Source organism: Staurois parvus, unplaced genomic scaffold (genome assembly GCF_062004578.1).
Source record: "Staurois parvus isolate SC_StPar_1 unplaced genomic scaffold, SC_StPar_1.0 ptg000133l, whole genome shotgun sequence".
Classification (NCBI taxonomy): Eukaryota; Metazoa; Chordata; class Amphibia; order Anura; family Ranidae; genus Staurois; species Staurois parvus.
In genome coordinates, this window is record NW_028317929.1 from 6,275,128 (window position 1) to 6,289,696 (window position 14,569).

At 43.8% G+C, this 14,569-nt stretch overlaps 1 long non-coding RNA gene across 1 annotated transcript; it reads left to right on the forward strand.

Annotated features, from left to right (window-relative positions):
- The first annotated feature begins 2,421 nt into the window (after positions 1-2,421).
- Positions 2,422-6,881, forward strand: LOC149466043 (uncharacterized). Its single transcript, XR_016312172.1, has 2 exons — positions 2,422-2,587; positions 6,548-6,881. It is a non-coding gene; the product is annotated as an uncharacterized LOC149466043 (long non-coding RNA).
- Positions 6,882-14,569: the final 7,688 nt, after the last annotated feature.

The window sequence follows — 14,569 nt, forward strand, 5'->3', positions numbered from 1 at the left end:
AGTGGGTGCCCCTGTTTGAGTCCCTGGAGGGATAGAGGCGGTCCCAGGTGGGATGGTGGGCTTGCGGTCCCCGGTGGGATAGTAGCCTAGGGTCCCTAGTGGGTAGTGGGTGACCCTGTTTGTGTCCCTGGTGGCTGGTGGTGTGATGGCGGCTGGGCCCCTGGTGGGTGCCCCTGATGGAGTACCTGGTGTCCTGGGACATTGCCATCCATTCATGCCATCCATTGTATACTAGTGTCTAGCTGTGAATGGTCACAGCGATCACATGCACATGTCATGTGATTAGCTTTGGCCAAATCACAGCTAAGCACAAAAAAAAACCCCTGAATGAATCGATGTCATTCAGGTAAATGCTTGCTTATAGCAAAGTAATTCTTTGCTATAAGCAAATTGTGTAAAAAAAAAAATACTGATCACTTCCCCAAAGTAGTACAATGTTACTATGGTAACATTGTACTACTTTGGACATATGAAATATGAAAAAAAAATTAAAAAAAAAAAAAATTTAATACAAAATAAAAAATAATAAAAAAAAATAAAAAATAATAAAAAAAAAAATATTTTTTTTTTCACACTGTCACCAGTCAGTGTCCCTGATCACCGCCATGCCAGTTATATGATGACGCTGTACTGCACTGGTGACAGTATGTAAAAATAAAATAGTGAAAATAATTTTTTAAATTTTTCCATTTTCCGAAAAATTATGACAAAAAAAATACAACTTCAAAAAACTCTCCATGCCTCTTATGAAGTATGTCGGACTGTCTGCTTTGCAAAAAGGGGTCATTTGGGGGATATCTGTACTGTTCTGACATTCTTGGACCTCAAGAAAACAACAGAAACAAAGAAAAATGAGTTTTTTTTTCAAAATTTTCGGTCTTTTTTTGTTAATTTAGCAAAAAATAAAAACCCCGGCGGTGATTAAATACCACCAAAAGAAAGCTCTAGTTGTGTGAAGAAATTGATAAAATTTTAGTTTGGGTAGTGTTGTATGACCGTGCAATTGTCATTCAAAGTGTGAGGGCGCTGAAATCTGAAAAATGGCCTGGGCAGGAAGGGGTAAAATTGCCCGGTACTGAAATGGTTAAGCCATGGCCAATTTTTAGCGCAATGTAAAACATGCCCCTCCTGCCTCAACCCCCCCCCCCATCACCAAGAGTTCTATCAAGACTTTCCCGTTTTTTGACATTTATACATTTTGTACAATTACATTTTTTAAATATATACAATTTTTTTTTTCTCAAATATCAAGCTCTAAGAACATTTTATATAACTACATTTCTTACATATATATATATATATTTTTTTTAATTTTTTTAATTTTTTTTTTTTTTTAATTTTTTTTTTTAATTTTTTTTTTTTTTTTCTTATCAAACATCAACTACTACGAAAGATAGTAACAATAATAATACAATCGATGGGCTTTTCCTCCCATTCATCTCCATTTCTGCCAATGATGTCATCCAGGCAACTGAAAATACAGAGAAAAGATTGTTATACTAAAAGGAATAAAACCACACGGAATTCACCATCTTCATCAAGTTCAACATCAAACAAAATGTTGATCATGTCCTCATCCTGTAGGTTCCTGAATTCCTCGGCGTTGAGTCTCCGTCGCTCTTGCGCATTAGGGATAGCTGCCCGGCAAATGGGACACGTGGCGTTCTCCCTGATCCATCTTTGGATGCAGGCAGGGTGGAAAACATGAGAGCACTGGAGAACCCTAGTCTCCTCTCCAGCGCCGTATTCAGCCAAACAGATGGAACAAGTTGGCTGCTCCTCACCCTGCTGCTCCATAGCCGGTGGTCCCTCTTGTACCGGGTTGTTGGCAGGCTCCCTAATGCGGTCTCTTGGAGAACGGCGTCTGCGAATAGCATTGGCGTCCTCCCGTCTCTGACGATGTTGCCCTCTGGATCTTGTCCGATGAGCAATCGGAGACTCTCGGCCCTCCCGAGCTGATAATCTGGGCCTTGAAGGTCGTGGCATCCTGATGGTGTTGGATGCCAATGTACCTAAAAAAAGCTAAAAAATGACAATATTAATAATAATATTGTAAACAATAACAGTATAATACTGATAGCAATATAAATTTTTAAGGATAATGAAAAATCGCAGTTGTCGCAGGAGACGTGCTCTGGCGATGTGCATCGGTCGGCGTCCTGTGCAGAAGTGATCTGATTGCCACTTCCTGTCCGGGGTCCTGCTGTGTTTGGGCTGCCTCTTGTTATGCCTGATGACTTGCAATTTTTTTTCGGTCAAGAAACGCTATATCTTGATAAATGTGATATTTTTCTATAGATTTGACATATAATGAAATATTGCTGTGGCCGTTTTAATCGTTATTTTTGGATTTTCCCACTAGGTGGCACTGTGCCTGTATTCCCACGGCTGTAATACCGCTGGTTGCCATAGATGTCTCCCTTCCCGATCGGCTCAATACAGTGCATAGGAAGTTTTTGCTGGCTTGTAGCAGCCATGCTTTCTGTGGTTATGTGTGGGAGGATGATCCCGGAGCTCAGGCAGAAAACGGGCAGCCCCCAGAGACGATGGGAGCATAATGACCACCGAGGAGAACAGAGCTGAGCAGGTAGGAGATAGAGCGGGAAGGAGAGCCGGGGGTGGTGAGGAGAAGGCTGGGCCTGCTGGGTGGTGTAGTCCTCAGGGGGTGTTGTGGAGGGGGCTGGGGAGTCATGTATGTAGTGTGTGACCGGCTATAGAGGTGATGATATCCAGGAGGGGGACAGACGTAGCTGGATCTCCCCCATTATGTGCCCCCATCACCCCCCAGTGTCCCCTCATCTTCCAGTCCCCCCTGCCCAGGGTACAGCTCATTGCTTTCCTTTCCTGACTTTCTTGCTGGATAGCAGGCGGCTGCAAGTGTAGTGATGAGGATCCCAGCTTTAGGCCCCGTTCACCTCTGGCGATTTGGGATGGCAATTGTGTTTGTTCCCGCGATTGGGAAATCGCACTGCAATCCTGGCGTGTGTTTGTGTGCCATCCATTATTAATGACACCTCAGACGTAGGAGCTTCTTTTGGGCGACAAGCTGGAGGAAGAACCGCGCCGCGTTCGAAGTGACATTAAAAATGAATGAGACGCAAACAGGCGTGGTACGCTTTGCCAGGATTGCAGGGCGATATGGAACGGCAGCAACTCTGCCCCACCATCCCGAATTGCCAGATGTGAATGGCCACCCGAAGCGTTAGAGTCCTGGTGCCCAACACACGGCCCCCCGGCCCTCTGCGTGTTGCTGGCGGCCTTTTGGGCACCAGGTACAGAGAAGAATGACAGCAGAGTGGCGGGCACTTGATGGCTCTCTGTTCTGCTCTGTGTTCCAGCTCCTGCATTGTGGAGACAGACTGTACTATGGATGGAGTTATCTCTGTCCCCAGTACATGGAATGTCCCAGCCTGGGAGAGGGAGAGCGACGCAGGAGCCTGTGATCAGGTAAGGTGGATGGGGGAGGGGTTAATATTCACTGCCATGGTCAGTAATGGGGAGGGGGGGTGAATTGTGAGGGGTTAACTTTCACTGTCACGATCAGGGAAGATTATGGAGGGGTTAAAGCGGAGTTCCACTCAAAAGCGCAAGCTCCCCTTATTTGCCTCCTCCCCCTCTCCACTGCAATATTTGGCACCTTTTGTGGGGGTGGGGGGAGCGGGTATCTGGTTTGGCAGGTACCCGCTCCCACTTTCGTCTCAGTACGCCATGGCAAAATGACCCAGAAGTTGGGCCCCCTCCTTGCTCCCGCAATCTCCTGGACCTTTCACAGGTTACAGGAGACTGCTGGACCAATTAGGAGGTGCGGCGCTACTCGTGCATGCGCAGTGGGTACCAGGCTGTGAAGCCTCAAGCTCTCACAGCCTGGTGCCCACAGTAGAGATGCCGGCGCCATGGAGGACAGAAGGAGAAAAGAGACTGCCAGTGAGTACATCGCTGGACCCTGGGACAGGTAAGTGTGCGTTTATTAAAAGTCAGCAGCTACAGTCTTCATAGCTGCTGACTTTTAATAAACACAAAAACGTCTGTAAGGCTACGTTCACACTAGCATTGTGTGCAGGCGGCAGAGAGGCGTTTGGGAAGCGTATTTACCGCTTCCCAAACGCCTCGAACAATTCTGCACATTACAGCACATGGTGCTGTTCTAACTGGAGCGTTAGCGTCGCGGCAAAACGGACGCCTCTGGTCGAGTCAGGAGGCGTTGAAGCCTCCTATTCTAGTCTATGGTGCTGATCCGCAAACGCCTGGCCGGCGTTTGTGGCGCGGTTGCGATGTGGTTGCGGAGCGGTAACACCATTTAAACTTCATTATAGGCGTTTGTGGGGTGTTTTTAACGCTCAGCAAACGCCTAGCAACCGCTGCTAAACCGCACATGCGGTGTTTGCGGAGCGTTAAAAAACGCTCCGCAAACGACGGACCAACGCTTGCCAAACATTATATAAATATTATATTCGGGTACCCCGCTTGCTCCCCAAAGGTTTCAGTTGTTAATGATGCGGGAGACAAAGGCTTAAAGCGGAACTTCCTGTTTTGGGTGGAGCTCCGCTTTTACTTTCACTGCTATTGTCAGCAATGGGGGGGGGAGGGGAGTTCATGGAGGGGTTAACTTCACTACTATGATCAGTAAGGGCCCTCTCACACTGCTCTGTAGCAAAATAATTGTAAAAACGCATATTATTATTATTATACAGGATTTATATAGCGCCAACAGTTTGCTCAGCGCTTTACATGTACTGTAGTTATATGGCAATTTTGCTGTGTTTCAGATGCGTTTCTGGTGCGTTTTTTGATTGCTTGCAGCTGTGAAAAATGGACATGTAACTCAAACACCAAAAACGTGTGCGTTTTTGTTGCCTTTTTGATGCGTTATTGTTGCGTTTTCAATTCATTTCTATGGGGAGCTGCCTTTTTGGTGCTGTTTTCAAAACTAAAACCAAAGATGCAGCATGCAAGACTTTTCAAAATGCACCACAGCGCAGTGGTGTGAACATTCCCATAGGATTTAATGGGATTCATTTTTCTTGCGTTTTTATGGCAAGGTAAAAGTGCAGGAAAAACATATCATTGTGAAAGGGCCCTAATGGGGGAAAGTGGGTGGGCTGAATTAGGAAGGGGTTAACTTTCACTGCCAAGATCAGCAATGGGAGGGGAGATCATGGAGGGTTCAACTTTCACTTCCGTAGTCAGTAATGGGAGGGGAGATTATTAATGAATGCAGGGGAGGTTAAATGACACTTCATAGGGGGTTAACTTTCTCGGTCACTGAGCACCTATGTGGTGAGGGGGTTACATTTTACTGCCAATGAGGAGGGGTGGTTAATAGTAGTGACACCAGAGCTGGGAGCTGCTTATTGCAGCCGTTGACACCAAAGCTGGGGTCTTATTATTGCATCCACTGACACCAAAGCTCTGCAGTTATTATTGCATTCCCTGACACCAATGCAGTGTTTATTTGCCTTCACTGAGACCAATGCTGTGGCTTATTATTGCATCTACACTGAGACCAGTGCTGCTGCTTATCGCACCTATTGCCTCCAATGCTGTTGGTTATTATTGTGTCCACTGACACCAGTGCTAGTGGTCATTGTACGCCACCTTTTTTAGTGTGCGTTGTGATACGCTGCAAAAAATACAGTTGTATCCCAATCTTAGAGCATTGAGATGCAATAAACTGTTGCTATTGTATGGGCCTCTGCAAGTGTCGGGGGACCACACTTGAGGCCTTCCATCATTTGTGCCCACCACTGTTTGAGTATAGCTAGTCCCACAAATAAATTGTAATATATTGCAGCTGATCGGACCTCAGGACTGGTGGCTGCCTAATGACTCTTTCACACAGGCGTTGAAAATAGGCAGTTGGGTCACTTTTTTTATGCTTCCCGAACGCCTATCAATGCCACTCAAAATTGTTAAAATAGGGAGTGGATGGAGGTGTTCACAGCGTTGCTGCAAGGCAACAACAATGCTGGCTGCAGAGTTTGGCAGGCGTTGACGCTTTGCAACTGACTCTATTCACTTCTATTGAAACGCACCCCAACCGCAGGTTAAATGGACTGCAAACGTGCCTATGGCGTTTAGTGTGTTTACAGTGCAGATGTAAAGCATCAAAAGTGATCATTTCCCATTTTATAAACCCCACACAGGGAATTTAAGAGACCCAACATGTACAACACATCCTAAATGCTCATCAATGCTATAGAACCATCCGTTCTTTTTGAAAGGAAGAAAAACGTATTGTTCTTCCGTGTAAAAAAACAAAAACGCAACAGACAAAAATCGGATGTAAGCGGACATACGGTCTGTTTTTGCATCAGTAAAGGATGTAAAAACTGACGAGAAACTGATTTAAACTGATCCGTTTTTTTCTTTGAGAAAACGTGACTGAAGTGACGAATAAACAGAATGCCCATGTGAAAGGACCCTTATGGCAATTTGGGCAAAAATCCATTTTGATGGTATTCCCTATTTTATTGGTAAGGGTTCCTAATCACGTCTCTGCTATTAATGCTGATTATTTTTAGCTTGCATAGCCTTTTTTTTTTTTCAGATAAAGCAGCGAAAGATTAGATCCCTTGCTGATTTTCTCCTGCTATTGGGGCTCTGTTTTGAAGATATCTTCTCAATTACTGTTGGTGACAAAGGTTTTAGCAGTTAATGTCTATACACCGTACAAACTTCAGAAGGCACCGGAAATAAATTGGTCAAAGTTCGTTCAGTGGATGGCCCTGTCGGCCCTTCCCGTTTGACATCCTTTGATTGAAAAATAGAAGGAGTTGGATGGAAAATCAGATCTGCAACATAGATCCAGAAATGAAAAGATTGGTGGGGGTGGAGTTTAGCCTTCCACTACTGTACTGAAAATAAAAGCATTGTTATTTCTGTTTTGTTTCCGAGTTTGCCTCCCTTCCTCTCTAATGAAACAATTGTCATTGGGATACTAAGGCTGGGGTTGTCACTGTTAACCTGGGGTTCACATTGTTGCACTGTGGTGATGCAGACATTGGTGCACTGCAATGCCATTCATTCCTAACCGCAGCACAATGTGCAGTGATGGATTACATTGCATTGTAGTGTGCCATGTACCTTTTATTGTTGCGTTAGGCAGCCTATTCAAAAGAATGGGTAGGCTTCTTGGAATGGGCGGAATAATGCACATGCATTTACACAGCCAACAATGTGAATGTGTCCTACATGACAGGGAGTCCCGACTCCTGGATAGGAGTATAAAAATGACAGGTTCTAATCTTCCTCCATTTTATACTAACACTAAAAAAAAAATATAAAATGTGGGCTGATCTGTTTAGCACTTGTTCTTTTGACATTGCAGCAGGAGGTCTGAAATGAGATTCATGAATAGGGTATGGAGGAAGTATACGGTGTAACTGTTAGTATGCACTCATACCTGAGCACAGCAATTTTTAAAGCAATTTTTGAGGGTTTTTGCAAGAAGATACAAGCATTTTACAAGTGTATTACAAGTGTTTTGTTCAATGTGTTAGTATTCAAGCTTCAGGGGTTTTTGTTTTAGCCAATTGGAAGCACTGGGGGAAATCAGTTATATGAGCTAAAAAAAATCCTAAAATACACCAGAAAGAATGCTCGAATTTTCAGTTGTTGAAGTCTTTTGGGGCAAAATTGCTCAATTTTGTCTGAAAAGTAGCTCCTATATTTTTCTGAGAGACAGGCGTCCAACTTCAAACAGGATGTTGAAATGTGAACATTGGCTGTTGAAAACAATGGGATTTGGATTGTTGAGCGATTTGGGCTTCTAGTTAAAAAATGCTTAGGTGTGAATGGGGCCTTAAAGTGGTTGTACAGGCTTAAGGTTTTTTGCCTTCATGCATTCTATGCATGAGAGTAAAAAACCTTCTCTGTGCGCCAGCCCTCCCTCCCCTCTTGATCCAGCGATGTGCACTGGAGTCTCGGCTATCCCGGGACTCCCTCTCCTCATTGGCTAAGACAGCAGCGGGAGCCTTTGGCTCCCACTGCTGTCAATCACAGCCAGTGAGAAGAGGGGGGGTGGGACTGAGCCACGGCTCCGTGTGTGAATGAACACACAGAGCAGCAGGTGCCCTCATAGCAAGTTGCTTGCTGTGGGGGCACCCAACTGGAGGGAGGGGCCCAGGAGCACCTGTGGGCGACCCGAGAAGAGGAGGATCTGGGCTGCTCACACAGCAGGTAGTTATGACATGTTTGTTATTTTTAGAAAAAAAAGTAAAGCCTTTATTATGGTTTTAACCTGTTCCTGCCTGGCCAATAGCAAAATGATGGCCGAGCGGGACTCGCCGATCTGGGTGGGTATCATATGACGTCCTTCCCAGATCACGCAGTGCTGAGGTGAGATCTGTCACCAGCTGTGTACCTTGGATGCAGCCAATGACAGATCTGTGTATGGGCCCGTTGCCTGTACCATGTGACCTGCTGTGATCAATCACAGCAGGTCACATGACAATCGTAAACAATGGATGATTTCCTTTCATGCCATCCATTGTATACAGTTATGTCACTAGCTCTGATTGGTCACAGTGATTACATGTACAGACTGGATCACAGCCCATTTGTCTCATGTGATTAGCTTTGGCCAATCACAGCTAATCACCACTAAAAAACCTGAATGAATTGATTTCATTCAGTTAAATGCTTGCTTATAGCAAAGAAATTGTTTTTGCTATAAGCAATCATGTGTGAAAAAAAAACTACTGATCATTTCCCCAGAGTAGTACAATGTTAGTATGATAACATTGTACTACTCTGGTCAGTGTGATATGAAAAAAAACAATCATTTAAAAAAAAAAATGTAAACAATCTTTTTTCTTTTTTACACTGTCACCATCCCTGATCACCACCTTTCATTTTCTCAAAAATTATGCAAATTGAAAAAATTTACCATGCCTCTTACTAAATACTGCAGACAGTCTACTTTGCGAAAAGGGGTAATTTGGGGGGTATCTGTACTGTCCTGACATTTTTGGGCCTGGAGAAATTAGATTGGCTGTCAGTACTTCAGGATTGATCGATTTTCAGATATATACCATAGTTTGTGGGCTCTATAGCTTTCCTACAGACTAAATAATAAGTACTGATTTGGGTTATTTTCAAAGAAATGTAGCAGAATACATTTTGGCCTACATTTTTGACAAAATTAGATTTTTACATTTTTTTTACTGGACATGTTTTATAGCAAAAAAATTAAAAATATATTTTTTTCTCAAAAAAATAAAAACCGCACAGGCGATCAAATACCACTGAAAGAAAACTCTATTTGTGGGGCAAAAAGGACATAAATTTCATTTTGGTGCAGTGTTGCATGTCCGCGCAATTGTGAGTTAAAGTAACGCAGCGCTGTAATGCAAACTGCCTCTGTAACTGCTTCCTGACTGCCCTATAGCAGAAATACTGCTACAGGGCGGCACGGATGCGCAAAGTCACGTATATATACGTGATTTGCGTTCCTGTGGTTTAACGCCCCTCCCAGATAGCGTCAGATTGCCCGTCAGTATACGAGTAATCACATTTAACCATTTGATTGTCAGGAACACGCCCACATACACAACAAACCTCAATTGCTAATATAGTGTATGAATGGATCAATATCTTTGATAAGATCAGCACTATACCAGTGTTCACATTAGTATAGTGTCCACAAAAACACAGCGTTAGCGGGATCAGCACCTGCCAGCACCTGCATTTAGCCCCTACGCTTACCCCCCCCCTTCTCCCCCCAGCAAGTGCAGTTTCAGTAGGTCACTGTCACTTGATACATTGCACACAAAACAGCAGTGTTGGCAGAATCAGGCCTGATTTCTGTTAGCACTTGCCGGGAAAAATTTGATGACTCTCATATGCAGCAGAGTTCCAGTACTAGTCCTACGCTACCTTTTGGTGGACTGCCAAGCACCAGCGGCCTAGTACATCCTGGTCTTTCACATACCAGCACTGCAGTATCACTTGGTGACGTGGCAAGTCCCATAAATACATTACAAGCTGGTGCGGTGGCGAGCAAAAGTAGTGTCCCGCAGCCACCAAGAATTCGCACCGTGTGACCTAATGTGTGCCCACCATTTGAAGTAGGTGGATGCAGGGTGGTATATTCTAATGGTGGGCATACCAAACACTTTTTTTGGCAGAGATTTCTTCTCTTTTTTTTTTCTTTTCACCCCACAGGCTGTATACAAAAAAAAAACACAGAACATAGCATATATACCCAACAAGGACCAGCGACGTACTGGTACATCACTGGACTTTGGTTATACCAGGATAATGCCTACAGCTGCAGGCATCATCCTGGTATCGTTTTTTTTTAGCTGGCGATGAACTTTCATGTAAAAGCAATCCTAGTAGCTAATTAGCTGCAGGATCGCCTATACAAGCAACGGGAGATGATGCTCCCCCCCCCCACTGTCTTCCACGGCCTTCTCGGGCAGTCCCGTGCCATCGGGCGATCCTGAGAATGCAGACGGTGTTTTTGCCAGCGGACCATAGAGTGGATTGGAAGCAGGAATGGCACCAATCATCTCTATAGTCTTAAGCAATCGGAATCTACCGGGGGGGGGGAGTTTGTGCTATCCTGGCATTTCAGGGCCTCCGAAACTGTGATAGGTAGTGAGGAAGTGAATTGAGGAAGTTACGCACCATCAGGCTTTCAAAGTGGTCATTGGATTTCAGGCTCCTGTATGTTGCTAGGCTCCCAAAAAGTCTCACACATGTTGTATCCCCATACTCGGTAGAAGTAGCAGAATGTATTTTGGGGTGTAATTCCACATATACCCATGGCTTGTGTGAGGAATATATGAATTGACAACTTTGTGTAAAAAAAAAAAAATGTTTTTGTCATTTTCCAAAAACTTGGGGGGGGGGGGAATAAATCTTCCATGGACTTCAAAGTGCATCTTCTCTTGTATGTAAATTCAGCAGCCTATTTGCCTTTAGTAAATCAACCCCAGTGACCCAGAACTGGGTACTGAAAATAGAGGATCAGTCTGACAACCAAGAAACTAGCATCTTCAGGAGAGCAATAGCCTATACCTTTCTCTCCTGACAAGTTTCCTTTAAGGCCGTGTCTATAATGGAAATCTGTGTGGGTGACCAGGAAAGATGGAACACGTGTTTGTTATTTTTAAAAAATTCTACCTTTTAATATTACTTTAGCTCCATCCCTAAAAAGACCCTGCATTCTCATCTCTGTAAGGATGTTATCTTGAAGGTAAACATTTTTTTTACAACTGTGATGTTCCCTTAAAGTGCACATAAAGTATGCTATATTCACTTTCTCATCAGTGATGGAACATCAACCAGCCTCCACCAGCACCAACATCTTCACCCCATCTTCTTCAGGATTCACCATCTTTGGCTATCTTGATTGGCTGAATGGGATGACATAACTCCTATGCAGCGTGTAAGCAGGAAGGTAAGAATCTTTTTGTTGCAGATGAGACAGTCTCCTCTTTCACCCCTTCATGCCACCTCCTGATGGCCTTTTAAGTGGGCTTTAATGCTGGAAGGCAGCACAGCTTCTCTGTCACGTGACTGCTGAGATTGGCTCTCACAATAGTCACATGGTCAGGAGCCTGGTTAGTCACATGATCAAGTATGCTCCCAGCTCAATAAGTTTGCTATGAGTGCACAGCACCTCAGGCTACCATTGACACAAGGTAACATTCCACTCCAAACCTGGACTCCAGGCAGATGTGAAATGCTGTTTAATTTAGCTATGTAATCAAGCCCCAATTTGGCTAACAAAATTCCCCTCCAGGCTGTTGCCTGCATTTCTGTTCATGACAAGATGTCTTTGGGCTGCTAGGTTGAAGGTTGACCAGCCTCATTTAGTGTGGAAGACTAAGGACATACTGTGAGCACAGGGCAAAGTGAAAGCCACCCCCCCACCCCAAGGTGGCATCACCACATACACCTGCATTCTCAGTGTATTGATGCACAGAGCTGTGTTGACATCGTCATATCAGATGTGCATCAAGAAGGACCACTCACATTCAAGTAAATATCTGAAGAGTAAAAAGGATCCTCTGCTTAATGGGATTGTCCTTCAGATATCTGGAAAAGGTAAGTAATACATTAATGCAAAACAAAAAAAACACGGGGGGCTCAAAGGGAATAGAGGTCTTGGGGAAGAGGGGGCATTATTTAAAAAACATAAAAGTTAACAAAATTGAATTTCTTAAGATTTTCAAGAGTTAATATACTAGCAGGAGGAGAAAACAGGGCAACAACCTTGCTCAGTCTCATTCATTGTCCAATCACAGGCTAGAGCATTCTGATGAGCAAACTGTATTTCTTAAAGCGGTATTAATCTCCGAAACAAAAATGTAATACATTGCCATTTACAAATTCTTAGATGTGGTGGATGCATTGATTTCTTTATTTAGGTTTTTCTTTTATATTTGCTTGTTGTTTTTCAACAGGCAGAGTGTGGAGACAAACCATTTTACACTGACTGGTGCTTAAAACGATTGTAGAGGAAATGAAAAGAAAACAAATGGCGAACATTTTATACTTACCTGCTCTGTGCAGTAGAATTGCACAGAGTGGTCTCGAACCTCCTCTTCTCAGGTCCCCCACCAGTTCTCCGGGCTCCTCCTCTCTGTCTAGTGCTCCCACGGGAAGCCTTTTCCTATGGGGGCATGTGTGCGTGCTTGTTCCCCGCCCCCTGCTCCTTCATCAGTGGAGTTGATTGACAGGAATGGGAGCCGATGGCTCCTGCTGATATCAATCTGCCCAATGAGAAGGGAGACAGTGGCGAGAGCCGCTGCTATCGTGCACGTTGCTGGATCGGATGGGGTTCAGGTAAGAATGAGGGGGGCTGGGGGGATCCTGCAGCAGAGAAGGTTTTTTTACCTTTAATGCATTCTATGCAAACCTCAAGGCTTTAGAACCACTTTAATTTGTTAGTCAAGTTCCTCTAAATCTGCCAGTGCATCTAAGGCAGGCCATAGATTATTCAATTTTCCTGCAATCCCATGTTGCTGTCCAAAGGAGACTCTGTGGCTCTTCTACTGGAGGCACCCTGAGACATCTAAAAATCTAAAAAGGAAAAGAGACAAAATTAAAGAAAACTAATGCAGCCACCACATTTAGAGTAGACGTTTGGTCAAAACCTAACTAAGCTGAAACTGAACATTGGAGGAAGGCTGAAGGAGACAAGCAGAAAAAGGGAATATGATACATAAAATCAATACTCTCATTAAGACTCATTCAAAATGATCGAGAAAAAAAATCTGAATAGTAGCTGCTGTGGCCCTAGGACAACAAGATAAAATAAACAAAAGCCACAGGTGGGGCACCAAGGTTGTAGACATGGGAGACTCTGAATCTACATTAGTGCAATTTACCTTGCATCTACAGGAGAAAGTAGCAGACAAAATGAAAAAAGCCTCTAAAGGATGGTACGTAAAGCTTTCTAAGGAGATCAGTCAGCAGTCAGGCGTGTGCATAGGCCAGGCAATCTTACGTGTTCTGGTTCAGTTCACTCTGGCCCTGGTTCTGGTTCTATTCACTCTGTCACTCCTTTATAGGGAAATAAAGGGGGCAAGGGTCTTCTTTAAGCAAAAACTTTGCTTCTTTAGAATGCTCTTTCAGGGCTGCTGTGCACTCTCCCATTTACTTTTGATGTTTGTCCAATCCAGCCAGAAAAGCCTGCTCAGGAGACTGCCAGTTAATGTGGACATATGAAGAATAAAAACGAGGGTATAAACCAGGAATCCCTGAAGATTTAAAGGTCTAGTTTGCTCATATACAACATGTAGGGGTGTAATGCTGGCCATACATGTTGCAATTTGATTGAGCAATCAAACATTGGATTTCATTTAATTGTCAAATGCACTAAACTGTCGCAGACGGAAAATGCCAGTTTAGGTTGACAGCAAGGACGCGGAATTGATAATGCCCCTGATCAAATGTGGCGGAAAAATAATTCTATTGATTATTTTAAAATTCTGTTTCAATTCAATCTGTCAATAAATTAACTTAAAGCATTTGTTCATTGTCTAGTGTTGACTTCACAATCAATGGAATTCTGGTATTCAGTCCTGTGTGGTAGAGTACTTAGTTCCTCCAATAATTTCCAACCATATTTGCACTTCCTGCTGGATCAAAAATGGTTTTAAAGGATTGCAAATTGCCACATCTATGGCCAGCTTATGTCCTTATGTTTTGACCAAATATGTATGGGTAAGGCTGGCCATGCATAATGCTATCTTCTTTCCTTCAATCATATGTTGAAGAAAAGAAAATTGCGTGATTCTTCCTTCAACATAGGCAGAGTTGATGGGGAAATACCTCGCACTGCAATATTGTATTCTGACTGTGGGAAGAATACAGTGATCACTGCTGCCTTTGGCAGGCTGGTTGTACTAAAGTCGATTGATACGTTGACTTCAGTACAATCAATCCACCCATAGATCGAAATTCGTCCAGTCCCTGTTGATCTGGCTGAATTTCCATCTGTCTGTGGCCGGCTTGTTGATGGGGAAATCGGAAATTTTATTTCCTTCAGCTCTGTGGTTGAAGGAAAGAAATTGCATAATTCTTCCTTTGCTCTGTGATAAGAAAGAGCTTG